At 45.5% G+C, this 16,954-nt stretch overlaps 1 long non-coding RNA gene across 1 annotated transcript; it reads right to left on the bottom strand.

Annotated features, from left to right (window-relative positions):
- Window positions 1-403: 403 nt before the first annotated feature.
- On the bottom strand, window positions 404-6,240 carry LOC128097805 (uncharacterized). The gene is made up of 3 exons (XR_008213995.1): window positions 6,132-6,240; window positions 2,903-2,999; window positions 404-1,604 (listed from the first exon to the last, which is right to left on the bottom strand). It is a non-coding gene; the product is annotated as an uncharacterized LOC128097805 (long non-coding RNA).
- Between the last annotated feature and the right edge of the window lie 10,714 nt (window positions 6,241-16,954).

Consider the following 16,954-nt stretch of genomic DNA (forward strand, 5'->3'; position numbering starts at 1 on the left):
AAGACCAGGTACTTCCTCAGTGTGCTCCCCCCATGCTGGAGGACAGAATGGAGAAGGCAGGACATGCAGAGGCCAGTGGTACAGCCTGAATGTGTTCTGATGTTGTTCCCATCCATCCTGACCTACCACCATTCTGGTAAAACTCACTTGGAATTTCCCACAAGCCACCTCCTGCTCTGTGGTCAATCAGACAATGACCCCCAGTTCCTCGTCTGTCCAGGGATTCTTTTGGAAGGGAGGGTGCTTACACATGTGTGTTGGGCTGGAAGCCAGAGGACAGACAACCCTGGATGCCATCCCTCAGGTGCCATCTGCCTTTTATCTCACTGGCTAACAAGCCCTGAGGGATCAGCCCCTCTCTCCCTCCTTGTGGCCAGGAGTGCACACGACAATGTTTCTTGAGTTCTGGGGATCTAACTCAGTTCCTCGTGTTTGCAAGGCAAGCACTTTATTGACTGAGCCATCCCCCCTCCCTGTCTGGGGATTTCCTTAGTCTCCTGATGGCTTCACCACCTCCCCTCCCATCTGTGAGCCTCAGGGAAGGGCCTAGGAACCAGACTAACTCCCTGACCTTTGCTGTGTGAGGTGCCAAATGGAGAAGAGATGGGTGAGGGAAGGGACACAAGAGTAAGGCAGCTTCGTGTCCAGTTGCATTTGTGTGACATTTCTAGAATAGGCCGATCTGTAGAGACAGAGTGCAGAAGACTTGCTTCCAGGAGCACCAGAGGCAGGAGAGTGCTTCAGGGCACAGGTTTTGTTTTGGGGGTAACGGAAGTATTCTGGAATGGCACAGTGGCAATGGTCACAAGACACTGTGAGTCTACTAAATGGCACTGAATAACATACTCTAAAATGGCCAAAATGGTGACTTTTATGTAATGTGGCCTTTATCACAAGAAAGCAATAGTAAGCATATAGAACACACTCAGGGTCTTCAGGGATGATCCTGCTAGTGACAGAGGTGAACAGAAGGGGGAAATCTTTTGACCCTGTGGTCTCGTTTGGTCTATCTTCTCTCCTCTCTCGGGGAATGAAGAAGGCAGACAGAGCACAGGTGCAGACTCCAGGAAGGTGTGAAGGCTGGGCAGTTGGTCATAGGCCAATTCAGAACTTTCCTGCTGGCCATAAACCTTTCTCACTTTTTTTTTAATTACCCAGCATTCAAACACTGTCCTATCTAGAGAGGACACAAAGGGACAAATTCTCCTCTGTAGTTCTTGGTTGTTCTTGGGTACCTTGTCTCCACATCCTACCATCACCTCCACTCCCCTCATCCTGGCTCTTAGGTGTCTGACCCAGCTCAGCTCCTGGATATTGTGCTGAGGCTCTGGACCAATAAGAGTGAAGCAAAGATGCAGGGGATAGAGAGCGCTCAGAGCAGCCAAGCCACCAAGGGTCAGAGCCCAGTGGCAGCAGCTTTGCCCGCAGTATCCTCAGGACTGTCTGACCTTGGCTGGGATTTTCCAAGCCTGGTTCACCCGCTCTCCTCGCTTTTCAGGTGCCTGGTAACCTTCTTCTGAATTCTTGATGGCGCAGATCCACCCAAGCTCTTTCTGTTGGTTGTAGGGAGGAGCCTGCTGCATGGACGCAGCCTCCCCACCTTCCTTAAAAGAAGAAAACAAGGTGTATAGCAATGAAATGCCTGTGGCTCCTCACAGGACCAACATGCTGTCTATCTCAATGCCTGTGCATGTGGATATAACTCTGTACATTACAGATGTGGATATAAAATATATCACCAGGCACTCTGTTACAGTAACTATGGTGATGAGCAGGCAGAATGCTACCCTAGCAATTAGAGGCCATGGATAACTGGACAACCTTGAGCAAGTCAGTTCCTTCTCTATTCAGACCAAGATGAATTGTAAGCCCTTTCCCAGTGCTCAAGATTCTGTAATTCAAGAAATGAAAAATCACACTAATATGTATTAGCAACATGCCTAGGGAAACACGCCATCCTTTCTCAAAGAGACTCTTTCTGACTCAGAATCCTACAACTAAGACAGCTTCAGTTCTCAACCTTCAGCTATTAAACAGTGCACAGCCTTGTAATAAGCAGGAACAGTTACCACCTGCCACCTCTCCCCGGAGGCCTATCATCTTTGATAGGCTAATAAGAGGTTGCATTAGTTGGTGCTTACTGTATGCAACTGCTCTAGGAATTTTGCATATAGTGCCTCACTGATCCTTATACCAACCTCATGAAGTAAAGGGTGTTATCTCATTTCTCAAATGAAGAAGCCAAGGCACAGAAAAGTGACTTCCCAAATGTTACATAGCTGGTATTTAAACTCATACTACCTGGCTCCAGAATCCAACCATTCCGTGTGTGTGTGTGTGTGTGTGTGTGTGTGTGTGTGTGTGTGTGTGTGTGTATGTATGTATGTTTATGTAGGTGCATGTGTACGTGTGTGTGTGTGTGTGTGTGTGTGTGTGTGTGTGTGTGTGTATGTATGTTTATGTAGGTGCATGTGTATGTGTGTGTGTGTGTGTGTGTGTGTGTGTGTGTGTGTGTGTGTGTGTGTTTTCCATACTATTTAGGTTTGTATACTCACAGTATCTATGCTTCTAATGATTCCATATCCTACCCTACTTAAGCTGGAAAATAGTAATCTCAGTATACTGTTGGCTTTACAGATGAGGAGGAGGTGAAAGGCAGTCTTTTAGTCCAGCACATTCTATGATCATGAGGGCAATTCCCGTGTAGAGACTGTGGAATCCTGGTGAGAGCAGGAGTGGGAAAGCTTCTAGAAGAGAAGCTCTGTTTGCCTCCACAGAGGCACATGGAATCTGATTCAACCTGGGAAGGCGAGTGTCTTAGTTGGGGTTTCTATTGCTGTGAAGAGACACCATGATCAGGGCAACTCTTATGAAGGAAAACATTTAATTGGGGCTGGCTTACATTCAGAGGTTTAGTCCATTGTCATCATGGCAGGAAGCATGGCAACACTCAGCCAGGCATGGTGCTGGAGAGGTAGCTAAGAGTTCTATATCCAGATCTGAGGGCAGCAGGAAGAGAACAAGAGACATTGGGCCTGGCTTGAGCATTTTAAACCTCAAAGCCCACCCCCAGTGACACACTTCCTCCAACAAGGCCATACTTACCCCAACAATGACACACCTTATAGTTCCACTCCCTACTGACCAAGCATTCAAATATATGAGCCTATGGGGGCCAATTTTATTCTAATCACCACAGTGAGCATGCATCCTATTTCATACTTGTGGGGGAAGTGCCAGGGAACCCCAACACTTGTTCCAGGGGCTGGTCTCACCATCTAATGACATCCTGTCTCCAACAAGTCCTGACCTAGGTCATCTGCCAGCCCTTACCCTGATTCTGAGCTGGAGAAGCAGAGGTTGGGGAAAGTTCATCACCATTTCCTCTGGAGCAATCCTGCATGGCCTGGCTGTGGGGCCCTGGGAGACAAACCATCACTGTGACTTCTGAGCAGTCCTGGGACTTCACTTGCTAAGCAACTATTAAGGGCAGCTGTTTTCAGCTGAGCTGTGGGAGCAGGAAGGATTGGAGGGTGAATGGGCTGTGGGCACTGGGCAAGGGTTTCCAGCTGGTAAGGGGGATGTCACCTCAGGAGCGTCTAAAAATATAAAGTTCCCAAGCTAAGTATGGTGCATACCTGTGATCCCAGAATTCCAGAGGAGGCTGGAGCAGGAGGATTGTAAGTTTGAGGCCAGCCTGGGATAAATAGCTAGACCCTGCTTCAAAAACAAAAACAAAAATCCCTCTGGCTGGATCTTAGTGCCCATGTAAGCTGTGGGGCTGGAGAAGTGATTGGATTGATTGATAGCCAAATAGACCTCACCGTCCTTATCCTTCTCCAAGTCACCCCTGCCCAACTTCCCATCCTAGGTACATGTATTCATTCAGAACCATTATAATTGGTCATCTCTGTAGCTACTTGGGACTCTAGAGTTCCGTGATTCATTGATTATTGTATCTCTCAATTCAATATTTTTTTAATTTTTAAACATATTTTGTATGTATAGATGTGCTGCCTACATGTATGTCTGTGCACTGTGTGCATGCCTGGTGCCCGGGAGGCCTGAAGAGGGTGTTATATTCCCTGTGGCTGGAGTTACTGACAGTTTTGAGCTGCCATGTAGGTGCAGGGAACTGAACCCAAGTCCTCTGGAAGAACAGCCAGCACTCTTAACCACTGAGCCATCCCTCCAGTTCCTCAACATTTTTTAAGCTTTTTATTTATAACATGTGCATATGTGTCCATCTACAGGCACATACATGCCACGGTGCATCTGAGGAGGTCAGAGAACAGTCTCCATGTCCATCCTCACCTTCTACCCTGTTTGAAGCAGGGTCTTGTGGCGTTCACACTGCTTAAGTCAGCCCTGGATGATCTGAGCAATCAAAGTCCTCTTGTCTCAGACTCCCACCTCACTGTAGGACTACTAAAATGTCCACTTTATGTGCGTTCTGAGGATCCAAACTCAGGTCCTCATGCTTACACTTTACCCACAGAGCCATTTCCCCAGGCCCTCAATCCAACATGCCCTAAGTGTGCCTGGTCTGTGCCGCCGAGCACTGATGGTAGAAGAGACTACATAGGGTGGACTCAGTCCTGACCCCAGATGCTCAGGGTGATCAAGGCGGACAGAGGAGTGTTCCAATAACCTGAGGACTGGCATGCAGGGGAGCCTCTTAGGAATGGAATATCCTCCAGGGACACTTCAGCTTTCCTCTTCAGAATAAATGATTCATTCTCTCTCTCCATCGGGCTCCTGTTTCCTGGTGATCATGCATCACCATGTAACAGAACTCAAACATAGTCTAAGCCTCTCCCATCTACCTGCCTTCTCATTTCAGATGCAAAGCGCGTCCTCCTCAGGCCCCCAGCAGCCCAGGTCCTGCCTGCTCACAGCTCTCTGACGAGGCCCATCTTAATGAGGAACTTGGTGCAGGCACCAGATCTAGAACATTAATATTCATGCTGAGTCTGTGTAAGAACCTTTATTTCCATCTTTTGTTGGGACGAGGGTGTCTTCAAATGGCCAGAAATTCCCAATTCCGGTTTATTCCAGCCAGGCCTCTATTTCAGAGTATTTTCTTTTTGGCCCCATTACTTCATCAGGGTTGGCAAGGAAACTTCGTTCTGTTCCTGTCCAAGTGTTAAATGGGTGCCCATACGTCTCTTTGCCACGTTGGTATCATTAATTTCATTGCAAATAGGATTTTTTCTTTTTCTCCTCTCTGCATGCAAATGTGGTCCCCTTCAGTGTTTGCATAATAGCTGTAATTCTTTCGTTTGTACAAAAGGACATGCATTATTTTGGCAGATAGATAGAGCTTTGATGGAGAGATTATTACATTTCCAAAAGCAGGAGAATAAATCAGAACTTAGCCAGAGACGCTGACTAAACTCCCACTCCCAGCACCACTGACCACAAGCCAAGAGTCTTTTCTTCCCAAAGAGCAAACCTCACAGGACAGTGGAGCCTCACCGGCGCCTCTCCACTCTCTGCCCTTGGCCTCGCCCTGGGACCACATCACCTGGGCTCACACTCTGCCACGGGGTAGCCAATGGGATGTGCAGGTGTGAGCATGGAAGAAAGGAACAGAGGAGCTGAGATATGCATTCTCTGGCTTCCTCCCAACCTTGCCTGAGGCAGGAAGTGACCGCTCTTTTCCCAGGTCAAGTTCAGTCTCTTAGACCCCCTTCCATCACTCCAAATCCCAAAGGAAGGAAGTGACTCCCTTCCTTCTTGTTGCTCAGGCCAGACACTGAAGGCACCACTGGCCCGTGCCTAACTGCAGAGCGTGTCAACAGTCCCCATGTTCATGACCTCTGACTGCCTTCTCTTTCCTTCCAGGACACTGGGGGGAACACCATAACCCCAACACTTCATAGAGCTCACTAGGTCTCCCCATCCCCCAACTGTACCTCCCGATTCATAGCACTGATAAAACAATGAGGAAGCCCCAAACCAAGAGACATCTGCCCACCCCACTAAGACCTTAGAAAGCCCACCAGGCAGAAAATGCCTGTCTTGCCTCACTGCAGTTAAGTCGATGCCAGAAACCTGGTGGTCTTCTCAGCCCATCACCAGATCGTCTGCTTCTGGTCACAGTGTCCTGAGTTCCCTTGAGAACCCACCTCTTGACTTCTCTTGGTACAGATGGACTGGGTAAGGGTGCTCCGCCCTCACCTCAGCTCAGAGGAATTACACACACACACACACACACACACACACACACAGAGAGAGAGAGAGAGAGAGAGAGAGAGAGAGAGAGAGAGAGAGAGAGAGAGAGAGAGCTTCTCAGAACACTACTCCTCTCAGGCCTCAGGGATGGGCATGGGACCTAAGCCAGGCTGATGAAAATTAATTGGATAAAATTCTGGGACCTTGGCTAAATAACCCTGGGAACTAAATAATCACTGAAAAAGCAGAGCCCAGAAAAGAAAAGAGGAAAACTGGGATCTGCACACACTGTGGGAACCCTGGATGGAACTGGGCATGGCTTCTGCAATCACACAAGAAAATGAGCCCCAGAGTTTCTGTTTGTTGTTTGTCTTGCTTAAGCTGGGGTTCCATCCCCAAATAAATTCTACCAAGTGTACTGACATGGGCTATCACATATCAGGTAAGGGGAAGCAGGGAAGAAAAGAGGATTCAGGATCGCCAGAGCATCTGTTGTGTGCTCCAGAGCGGCACCCATGCAAATGTAGGTTAAGTTATTTGATTCTCAAAATAACTTTGCACAGCTTCTGTTGAGGAACTTGCCGAGCACTGCAGAATAAGTGAATGGCGGGGTTAAGTCAATCCAAGGACGGTGGCTCTCGGTGCTGCGCAGCTGCTCCACTCAGATGAGCTGGCTGTCTTTGTCATCGCTCCTTCCCAGGGACCCACATGAGCGTCTATGGGACACCCACTGCAGATCTGGACCACAGCAATAGGAGTTTTCCGAACACAGACCAGGAAACAGTCTGTAAGTAGGGAGCGCCATCAAATAGGAGCAGAGAGCATGCTGGGAGAACACATACTCCAGTGGGAGGTTCTGGATGGGTCCAGACTTCCATCCCTGGAGAATAGAACCCAGGGCCTAAGCATCCACGAGAGAACAGAAGACGGCCAAGTCAAACTCCAGTCTGCACATTTACAAACAAATAAGGTTCTGCGACCTTCCCGGGTTCTGTCCTTGGCTCCCTTCTTGATATTCTCCTGACATTCTTCCTTGGCAACTAACAAGGCCAGAAAGCTGATAACTCCCCGTTTCCCACTTAACCACAGAGCTTGGCAAAGTCCCTCTAAATCTTCAGGGCTGACAGGAGAGGACTGGTCAGCCTCCCAGCCTTCCCAGATGGGTTCATCAGTTCTTTGATGGAGTTCACCTTGAAAGCCCGAGAAATAGCAAGCTGCTAACCGTGGCATCCAGTGTTTACAGCGAAGTAAAAGTCTGTGAAGAGGTCCTTAACGCCCCAGCATGTCTAGGTTCCTACAGCCCAACACAGCATTCTGACATTGACCCTTCTCCTGAATGTGGGAAGAATCCAGTCCTAGGAGACACGACCCTTACTCTCCCTTCAGCAGAACTCTCCCTGGCCTCTCCTCCCGTGTTGCTGACTCTCTTGTGGACAAGAGACAAATGGCCACACCTGCACCTTGCCTGTTTTGGCACACTTCTCCCCACACTTGCTAAGCCAGGCAGACACATCAGCCCCACCCCCACGTCAGTGTGCCTGTCACGTCAAATACACAAAACTTGAGTGTGCTATATTTAAAAGCAAGTTAAATAAGGCACCTTTCAAAACTGAATCCCTGGGCTTTGGGGTTTTATGAGTCCAAGGGGCCAAACAGGTTAGCTTAAATCATTTAACTAGGCCACTTGAGTCACGGAGCCCTGGTCTAACAGGACAGTATTTATAGGAATCACGTCACCCCAAAGTTCTCAGGTTGACATCATCCTTCAGTTTGTCAGGACATTTTTGAAACTCAGGAGTGAAGAAGGAAACTGTCTCTTCATTAGTAGAAAGTGCTGGTAAAAAAAAAAATGGGAAAGTAAATAATGTGGAGGTGAGAATATTTCCATGGTGTGAAAGGCAGGAACTTCATATTCTCTCTCAGTCAGATTTTTGATTCATAGCTATGGAAAAATCTGTAGGTGCTATTTTGGCCACCAGGAGCTAAGGCAAATCTGATTAAAATTATTAGTCTGGAAAACCTAACTTGGGTTCGATTCCTTCCTGTGGTCTACTATAACTGTGTATGGCTGAGAGTGGTGTGACTTTCATTGTCTGGACAACACATGACATCTGTGGAAGAGCAAAGCTGCTCTGTTGTGTTGTTTTGTTTTCAAGTGAACTTTCTGTCTGGGTCAGAACCTCATGGTTTGACTGTTTGATTTACCAAAGCTAACGACATCGAAAAGCACGATTTAACCATAATGATTCTTCCTGTGTGTCAGGTGCTGTGTGTAGGCACCTTAGACATGGGGCGTCATTAATCCTGCAGCCATCCTACCAGGTCCTTTTATCACCACCGTGTTAAAGACGAAATGGGTCTTGGAAGGTTGTGTAACTTGCCATAAGTAGTCATCAAAGGGAGCCGGGATGCCAGCCCAGGACTGAGTGGTTCCCAGGGTTCCCCAAGCTTCTTGGCCACTGTGTGGGGCTGCTGGCTGTGTTCTGCTGCAAACAGGATGTGCTCTGGCTGAACCTAGCTCAGCATTAGAGTCCTAGTGTCCTTCAGGCCCCTGGGCTGAGGGACACACCAAGCTCTTTGAGGAACCCAGAAGGACTCACTGAAAATAGCCTCTTACAATTGCTTTAATGATGCAGATGCTGTAATGTCTTTCTGTAATAAATGGCAGCAAAATTATTTTAATAAAAATACTACTTTAAAGCCGGGCGGTGGTGGCGCACGCCTTTAATCCCAGCACTCGGGAGGCAGAGCCAGGCGGATCTCTGTGAGTTCGAGGCCAGCCTGGTCTCCAAAGCGAGTTCCAAGAAAGGCGCAAAGCTACACAGAGAAACCCTGTCTCCAAAAACCAAAAAAAAAAAAAAAATACTACTTTAAGCATGTTGCTAGTGTGAGCTAAAGGTATGAACTATCAGCATGAAAAGTCCAGGTGAAGCACCAGAGAACGCTTTCGTCTGCCCCCTTCACTCCAGACACATGGCACTGGCTGATAAAACATAGAAAAGGAAACAGATCGGCGTCTCCACTGTCGAGAGCTAGAAATGAATTAGAATGGTGAACAGGCCTGAGGCCACCAGACTAACGTGTTCCGGGACACGAGCACCTAGTGGCAGCTTCAGTCTTGGCTCCTGTGTGTACTGAGAACATAGCATGCTTTGGGTGTAATAGTGGATCAGAACCAGGCTTGCTGCTCGAAGCCAGGGCTGGGAATGGGTCTCTCCTGGCTACAGTCAGACCTCTACCAGGATACAGAGCCCCATGAGCAGCCACCTGCTGTCTGACAAGACCAGTGCTAGCCCCAGGATCACCACAGAGCCAACTCTACCTGGTACTATCCTAGAGACAGACCCTCTAGCAAATGCTCCAAAGTTCTAGACAAACAGGGTGAGACCAGAAGGCCAACTGCACACATGTATGTACATGAGCACACATCATACAGTCACACTATATATTCCAAACTATAACCATACACTTCAAGAAACTTCATATTAAAGAGCACAGTCTAGGAAGTCATCAAAATCACTGACTGAAACATGAAAGACTCATTGATAAAATTAATTTTGTAAAACAGGCTACGACAACTTTATCTAAAATGTTCCCAGGTGTACATTAAGGAGTTGCTTCCATTGATTGTGACTAGAAGTAACACAACACAAAGCAGGCATGAGTGAAGCAATACCAGGTGGGCTTTAAGGAGAGAAGGGACAAACAAACATATATTGTGACTAAAAGAAAATTAACTTTCAAAACTGAATCTCAAACAAACAAGGCGAGTCCTAGATGCCTTTCAAAGAGGATGGCAGTCAACTGATAAACAGCTGTGAAGTTCCCCCCCACCCCCCCCAGGCCTGGAGCTGAGTGGTAAGGGGGGTTTAGGAGGGTCATTAACAGATAAGGGAGCTAAACTAAGAAACTCTGACATATATCTGGCTGGTGTTCCAAAAGAAGAGGCTGGAGAGGATGATGGAGAACGGGTATCAGAAGAGAGGAGAGCTGAGAATGAAAACAGATCCGGACAGAAAGATAGGAAAGTTCTAACTAGAGTCCTGGGAGACAGTGCAGCAGGCAAAAGCACTTGCCACCAAGCCCAAGGACTGAGTGTGAGCCCCTGAACCCACATGAAGAGCGAGACAAGGTGGTGCACATCTGTAACCTCAGCACTTCTAAGGCAAGATGGGAGGGGGAGGCCGGAGAATCAGCAGGATACAGGAGCCTACAAGGTAGCTGGACCAGAGTCCACCAGGCAGCTGCAGAAGGCAAAGAGATCTTAGCAATACGGGCAGCAAGAACTGACTCCTGAAAGTTGTCCATTCACCTCCACATGCATGCCACCCCATGTACTCCTGCACACACACACACACACACACACACACACATACACACACACACCCCACAAAGATAGATGATGGATGGATGGATAGATAGATAGATAGATAGATAGATAGATAGATAATAAATATTTAGAAAACACAGAATCTCTAGCCAAATAAAATAAATTTAGTGAAGTGATGTTAATTTCATACAAAAGCTAAGGAGAATCAAAAGACCTGACATAACAATAATATCTACCAGGAAGATATAAAAATATGAACTTCTATCTCCTTTTAAAATATGACTTTAAAATCTATAAAGTAAATACACAAAATTATACAGAAAGCTGGAAAATCTATAAGCAAAGTTTAAGATATTTATAAACATTTCTATCAGAAACTGACAGGTAAAAAGGTTAAAAAAAAATAGTGTGTTTAGAGTAAATCTGAAGAACAAAATTTAAAACTGTGATATAATATAGATTTTTTTAAGTTTTAAATGCAGACCCTTTATAAAATGCATCTTTACATTTAATATAAACATATTCTATATTAAAATGCAGCATAAACATTTATACATGTGTGTTCAAGAACACAGGTAGGTTGGCTAGTAGCTGGAAAGACATAAGACTATTTAATAAACAAGGGCTACCTTTAATAAGAGTAATGCATTCTGATACTATTATCTTATTCCAGTTTTTAAAAATCACTATTTACTCTAAAATAAATTGCTTTTACAGCACAATGATGAATTGTGACCTATAGTTTCCAAACATGTTGCAAATATTACCAATGCATCATCCAACAGTTGAAAGTTATACATTCTCAGGGCCGGAGAGATGGCTTGGGATTAAGAGTTCTTGCTGTTCTTTGAGAGGACTGGGATTCAGTTCCCAGCACCCACATGGAGTCTCGCAATTGCCTGAATTCCCTCTCTAGGGAGAGATATCACCTTCTTCTGCCCTCTTCTGGTACCTACACCCATATGTGCACACACACAGACATAGACACATACATATAAATACAAATAAATTTCAAAATTATCTGTGAAAAGTTATACCTTCTCTCCAATCTAAAGTAAGTATCATATCCAGTGGTAAAACCCACAGAAACATTCCCAGTAAAGCCGGGGTGTTGCCGGCAATGGTTAAACGAAACCAACATCAGCTGATGGATTTTCTCTATAAACAGGAGGTTCGGAGCAGAACGCTAGGCATCCACGGTTTTCCTCGACACTGATCACAGTCAGTTAGAGCATGGCACAGAAAACATCATTGGTTACCGTGACTAGAGCGCAAAGCAGAAGGTGGGCACAGCCTCCGTGGAGAGCATTGCCAGACACCGTGGAAAGGTGGAAAGGGAGACGGGACAAATGGAAAGACGGAGCATGCTCAGGAGTGATGAAAAGTTACACGATGAAGCCAGGGCCCCTCTCCAAGACGATCTTGGATGCAGCCCCAAATCCCAATGGGAAAACCAATCCTGAAACGCATTTTGAAAAAGCAGAGAGATGTAAATGAGAGATTGTTCTGAAGAAACAAGTCAGCGAACTTGCTTACCAGAAAGCTGTTCATCATAATCAATTAAGACAGTGTGGAACTGGGTCAGAGGTGGGCAAGTGTGTTATCAGAGTGGAAGGGAGTTAGGGAGACGTTGATAAGAATCATGTAGAGAGGAGAGCTACTTTTAGTGCCCTGACATACTCAAGAGGAAAGCTCACAATGCAATCCTTCACTCATGCTGTTCAAACCTCACATAAAGACTTAATATAAAATCAAGACTTCATAATTTCATGCAAGAAATAGAAGAAAAATGAATGTCTGCTAATAAAAAGTTGTCAAACGGGAATGTGGGCCACCAAAGTTAGAATTACACATTATATGCATCATCACACACTGCTCCATAAATATATGTGATTAAAATAATAGTTTTAGAAAACAGTCAAAGACTTTGGGAGAGAAATTTGGCTTCATCTAGAACAGCGTGTCTCAACTTACTGGCTGTGGCTATCCGAAAACACGTATTTCTGATGATCTTAGGAACCCCCAACCATAAACTTATTTTTGTAGCCATTACATAACTGTAATTTTGCTCCTGAGCAGCGTCTCAGTTCCTAAGACCATCGGAAACATGTGGTTTCCGAAGGTCACGGCCTACAGGTTGAGAACCGCTGATCTAGAACAAATGAAGATGACCCAGCAGTTTCAGCAGTTTGTTCCTATTTTCTATGGCAGAGAAATGGTCATGTGCTCATTGTGTGTGTGTGTGTGTGTGTGTGTGTGTGTGTGTGTGTGTGTGTGTGTGTGTGTGTGTACGTACTTGGGTATTCATTATATCATCATAGAAAACAAAGCACACAGAAATGGCCTAAATCAGCATAAGTAGGAGTAAGTTGCAGCATGTGAACTATAAAACAAACAGAGGAACTGGAGCTGCCTTCTCCAGTGGGTAAATCTTCGAACAAGTCACTGAGCTCACACAGGACAAGACAACTGGCCGTTAGTGTGCACACCTACAAGGCATTCTAATTAGCAAGGGTATGTACATGTGGTAACCACAGCAAACATGCATAGGACGCTGATCATCTCTATATAAAGAAAAGGGCAAAATGGGATAAGAAAGAGATTCTCATTCCATTTCTATTGTTTTATGATAAGTGAAGTTGAACCTACTAGATGAGTGTGTGTGTGTGTGTGTGTGTGTGTGTGTGTGTGTTTGCACGCGCACTCGCCTGTACATGTGTGTACTATCTTCCTCGATTGCTCTGCATCCTATATTTTGAGACAGGGTCTCTCACTGAAGCTGGATACCATTAGTTTGCCTAGCCTGGCCAGCCAATGACCTCTAGAGATGTACCTATCACCACCAACACCAGAGCTGAGGTTACAAACTGCATCCACCTTTTTTGTGGATGCTAGGAACTCAAACGCAGGTCTTCTTGCTTGTACAGCAGACGCTCTTCCCACTGAACTGTCTGCCCAGCCCCACGTTTACATATTTTAAACAGGAAGGCTCAATTAAGAAAATAGATTTCGGAAGAGATGATAAAATTATAAAGAAATTTGCCCTTGTGGACCGGTGGGGATTATCTGAATCCAAGTGACATGAATGGGGTGGCAGTACAAATCTCCATGGCAACGGCATCTTTTGAAGACAGGGAATATTTGAGAACAGATAATAACAGAGATATTTTATTTGTTTTGTTTAGAGTTTTCACAGTACAAATCAGAATTTATTTACCCAAAACCATAGCAAAAATTGCAAATAAACAGGCCAAGTGAGAGAGCGGAGCTACCATCACCAGGAAAATGATGATGAAAGGCACTCAGGAAAGTATGGGTGACAGCAAGCTGCTGTGTGCTGTGACCCCAGCTCCATCAAAGCCTGGCAGTGCCAGGCTGGGAAAGATGGCCCAGTTTGTAAGGCACTTGTCTCACAAGCACTAAGACCTGAGTTTGGATCTCCACTTTCAAATAACGTTTTACCACTTCACAGGGAGTATAAGCAGCTTAAAAGCCAATTAACCTAGGGGGCTGAAGAGATAGCTCAGCGGTTGGTAACTCCAGTTCCAGGGGACCTGACACCCAATATAAACACCAATGCACATAAAATAAATTTAAAAATTAAAAAAAAGAACGAATTAACCCAACTCCTCCCTCTCATCCCATTCCTCATAGTATTTCTGTCAATTATTTCATTTAACATGTATGCATTTATTTATAAAGTGTACATAAGACATATGCACATTATTACTGTCACTGTTTTGAATACACTATCATGTATGAAATCAATTAAAACTAAGAAAAGTGAGTTTTCTGAGCTTTGCCTACTGTTTCTCTCTCTGCTGTATGTTTATGGAGATGCACATTTCAGATCTGGCTGTTTTCCATGTCTCTAAACACCTTTCTAACACACCCGTCTTTCACATCTGGCCACATATTCCTCGGGGTTTTGCTCATCAGAGTCACACTCCTTTGCTTTTGAAGAATTTTGCAGGAGGTACATGTCTAGTGTGCTGGGTCTTGTTCCCTCTCAACGTGAAATCCCTTGTGCTTTGGGAGAGCATCCTTGTGTCTCTTTTTCTGCCTGGGCTAAGCATTTCTCCTCAAGCCTTGTCTTTGCTTAGAGTTAACCTTTATCCTGTGTTGTCTTTGTGGTCTTTATCCTGCTCAGTACCCCCCTAAGCCCTCTGCATTAGTGGCTCCATGCCTGGCATTAACTTGGAGAAAATTCCCACTCCTTTTTGCCTCAGTGTCTCCCTACTGCCTTCTCGGCCTCCCCTCTGTCTGCTGTCCCCATTGTATGTCATTATATCTTTCATGATGTCCAGCAGTTCTTGGATATTCTGACTTGGGGATGGGTAACCATTCTTTTCTCCTGGCTATTCTATCTAAAAGTTTCTAAGACCATATCGTCAAGTTCAGAGGGTGTTTTTTTTTTTCTTTTTTTGTCTGCCACGTCCAGAATTCTAATAAGCCCATTGTTCTCCAGAATTTTCAGTTTTCACCTCTAGCCTTCTCTGTGTCTCCCTTAGAAAAAGCCCCTCCTCTGCTTACATTGTATTTCCGACCACGTTGTCTACTTTCCCCTGAAAGCCCTTGTATTGTATTATTCATAGTGCTAAGACAACCCTGGGTCTGGCAATTCTAAAATTTACTCTATATCCAGGTCTTACATCTCTTCATCTCTTCAGGTTGTTCTAATTGGAATTAACATTATCATCATCACCACCATTCCTTTCCTCCTCTTCCTTACCATTCTTTCTTCTCTTCCTCTTCTTCTTTTTCTTCTTCCTCCTCTTCTTTTTCTCACAGTGCTGAAAATCACACGGCCTGGACCTCTTTCCTGCAGGCAAGCATTTCACCAGGAAGCTGCATCCCCAGCCTCTTGCCCTGTTATTTGAAGGAGGCAGACATAATGGATATGGCAGGATGATGGACTTAATGATACAGCGGTGAATCTGCAGAGGAAGGAGATGCATTTACAGCCCCGTGACAGGACTTGATCTGTGGGTGCACCTGAGCCCCTTGGCTGTGAGCTTTGCGAGTGCTTCTCTTGACATCTCATTGGATGGGGCAGGACAGTTGGTGGGGTCTGAGGTTGGAATCTCTTCCTGCACAGCAGGTTTCTGATAAAATGGATCCTCCTGAAGGCAGCTCTCCTAAGCACAGAATGCTCTGGTATTTTTCAGAATGATTATTTGCCTCTCATCCTGCCAGAACACAGGAACATTTCCTCCAATCCTCATTGTGAGGACCTGCTATGGCACCTGGAGATAAAACTCAGAAAAAAAGAAATCCCAGGGCTCACTTAAGCTACCTCTCAGGTCTTTTCACCAGATCTGTGCTCACTGGGCCTCAGCAGCATGATTTTCCAGTCTTAGGGCAGCACTTTGGCCTGTGACCTTAGATCTAAGAAGAGTTTTGGTTTGGCTTCTTTTTTTCTGTTCATTCAGCTTTGTTTTGTTTTGTTTTTTGTGGTTTTGTTTTTTGTTTTTGTTAGTTCTGAATGACAACATTTTATGTACTTTACATACTGGACCAAACCTGGAAATCTCCTGCTGTGCTATTTTAATTAAAAGGAAGAATGATGTCCTCATGTAGGCATCAGGCAGCCCTTAATGAGGCCTTCAATACTCTCTTAACATTTTCAGATCTAATAAACCCCTTTGGGAATGGTTGGCCCAGTTCCTAAGGCATCCCCTTCCCTTCCTCTTGGAACTTTCTCATCCAGCCAGGGCAGTTTCAATGAACCACTTTGATATCATGTGACTCTTACTGGACCAGGGTGATTGCCTGTCCTGGTGACGGCTGAAATCTCTAAGAGGTGCTGCAAGGCCAGCTGTCCACAGCCCTGTGCTTGGTGTCCTGTTCTCTCTCTCTCTCTCTCTCTCTCTCTCTCTCTCTCTCTCTCTCTCTCTCTCTCTCTCTCTCTCATGGAGATGACACAGATTAAGACAGAGGGCATGAGAGAGAAAGTCCGGACTCTGCAAAACAAACAAAAAACTGCTTTCAGTTTTTACTGAGGAGGCTGTATTCCCACTCTGGGGGAATCCCAGAAGACACCCATATTTTTAATAATAAAATTTCCCTTTGGAGGTTATAGTTACTCAATTGAACTCCATTGCTGACAACCAAAAGGACTACACATTCCCCAACCCCTGAAGAAAAAAGCAGAGAAGACTTAGCAGAGCCAACACCTGCGTGCACGGCTCTCCTCAAGTGTCCTCCCAGTGAGAAGACAGGATGGACAGAGAAGAGATGGTAGGGAACTCCCTGGCATCCGAGCTTCACAGTGCAGATTCACAGCTCTCTGTGAGCCCCACGCCGGGCTTCTGTTCTTCCCAACTATGCAACAAAAATGGCTTCCTGAGTCTTCTCCACGAAGTCAACAGAAGGAGTTGGACATATTTGCTTTCTCAGATTTAAAAATAGCAAATAGTATTCAGTGGTAGGGGAAAATTCATGTAG

This window comes from Peromyscus californicus, unplaced genomic scaffold, assembly GCF_007827085.1.
Source record: "Peromyscus californicus insignis strain IS unplaced genomic scaffold, ASM782708v3 Scaffold_5__1_contigs__length_169319896, whole genome shotgun sequence".
In the NCBI taxonomy this organism is placed as follows: Eukaryota; Metazoa; Chordata; class Mammalia; order Rodentia; family Cricetidae; genus Peromyscus; species Peromyscus californicus.